Raw genomic sequence first — 2,204 nt, 5'->3', positions numbered from 1 at the left:
GGGGGGGAAACAAATAGGGTTTGGGGGAAAGTCTCTTTGTTGGGGAAAAAAAAGCTTCAAGGATGAACCTCCAGATGGGAACCCAGAGAGGAGAAGGTGGGCTCTCTGGACAGCGCTTGCCTCAGATAGAGCAGGAGAAGCTGCTTCCAGAAGATTCCACCCCCTTCTATGGGGTCTCTGACCTATGGGGTCTCAGGCTGGCAGTGGGCCTTGGGTGGGCCCTGCTCTGGAGAGGGAACAAGGATGAGTATTGCATGCCAGCAAGGGTGGTGCCCTCACCCGGCTGCTAACCTCAGGCTCAGCCGCTCTGCTGAGCTGTCTGCTCCCTTAAAGGGTTTTTCTCCTCCCTGCCCTTTAGGATGGCGCTAGGTCAAAATAGACGTCATGGTACTGAGTTTGTGCTGTTTTTGTTTTTTGGGGGGAGGGGCGTGGTATTGTGTTCAATACTCAAAGGAGCCCTCATGGAGTCGTGGGGTACCCCTTGGGCTGCAACCACAAGTCAGCTGTTCAAGACCACCAGTAGCTCAGAGGGAGGAAGGTGGGGTTTTGACCCCCATAAAGAGTGACAGGCTCAGACCCCCTGGGGGCAGTTCTACTCTGTCCTTACAGGATTGGTCACTGAGAGTCAGATTCCAGAATGGACTCCAGTCCGTCCTTGAGTTTGGTTTGTGTGGTATTCCTGGTGGGGTGACTCATTTTTTTTTACTGTTTGTTTACTTTACTTTTTACAATTCCATTGAAGCCTCGCGTTCAGGAATGCAAATACATTTAAAATGAAAGTTACTTGTTTGCACCTGTTGAGCTGCTAAGTGAACTGCAAGGTCATCAGTTCAAAACCACTAGTTGCTCCTGGGGAGAAAGACAGGGCTTTCCACTCCTATAAAGAGTGACAGCCTCGCAAACGCACAGTGGCCAGGTCTACCCTGTCCTATAGGGTCGCTAGGAGGCTGAGACCCGGCCTCGGCTCGATGGCAGTGAGCTTGGTGGATTTGGAAGGCGTGGTGGCGGCTCAGAGGTAGAACTCTTTCCTTCCCCAGAGGTATGGTGCTGCCCAGGTGTTAGCAGAACTTTCAGACTACAGAGAAAGGGCTGGCAGTCTATTTCTGAAAACCAACCGGTCAGAACCCTCTGAAGCACAGCTCCCACCCCTCCACTCAGCACAGGCCTGGAGAGGATCTGGAAGCATTTCGTTCTGCAGTGCAGGGACAGCTAACGGTCAGACACCTGTCATCACCTCCCAGGCCAAGCTATAGAATGTTCTCGAATGCTGGAGGGTGCCTCCTTGTACCACCCACCTTCCCTGTGGCCAGCAGAGTGGAACTAGCCCTATGATGTAGCTGGGAAGTGCCTCTGGGCAAGTCCTGAAGGAATCTCTCCTCTGCTGTCCAACTCCGAGCTTTATGGTTCCGGAATGCCAGTTCCGGAATGCTGTGGGAGGAGCAGAGTGCTCAGGATGTGTTAATGGTTATCGTTGGAGTCGTTTATTTCCCAGAAGGCAACTTTCTACTTAAATCCAATCTTAAATATTGCACAGGCAGGCCCATGTTGTTGCTGTTGGTTGACGTGGTGATGTCATCAGCGAGGGCTGGATTGAGCCTGAGACCCTGGGGACCCTCTCCCTGAGACAATCTAGTGGGGATGGCACAGACCCCCGTGCCACTATGAGGGGGACCAACACCTAAAGACAGTGGTCTCAATGGGGGGGGGTGTCACCCAGAGAAGTTACTCCCCTTAACTCCATAGACCACGCCGCGTCCCATAAAGATCATGTAGGACCCTTCGTAATGTTTTTGTACTGGTGTTACTTCTAAATTATACTTCTCATTTGTCATTGAATGTAATGGAGATGGTAGTGGCATAAACAACTAGGGAAATTAAATTTACCTCCTTCAATTACAATAGTTTATGCAGACTAAGCCATATGGCGGAAAGTGTCACTTTCTGATGGAGTATTTCAGAAGGCGTGGCCATTAGGTGATCTTATGTCCACTTGAAGACAGCTGACAGTGTGAGAGGTGTGTAAGGCCACGATCCTGGAACGAACTACAAGCTCTTCTTTCTTGCTGTGTTTTAATTTGTTCTTTGTCAGTGGTTTGTTGTTGTTGTTGTTGTTTTGTTTTACATTGTTGCTTGGTTTTGCTCTGTCTTGTTTTTGTACATGTTATTACCTCTGCAGGTCTGTCTAAATAAGATAGGCTGGATGA

Source organism: Echinops telfairi, unplaced genomic scaffold (genome assembly GCF_000313985.2).
Source record: "Echinops telfairi isolate 266 unplaced genomic scaffold, ASM31398v2 ScPeMD7_7424;HRSCAF=8462, whole genome shotgun sequence".
Taxonomy (NCBI): Eukaryota; Metazoa; Chordata; class Mammalia; order Afrosoricida; family Tenrecidae; genus Echinops; species Echinops telfairi.
Note: the sequence above shows the minus strand (reverse complement) of the source record.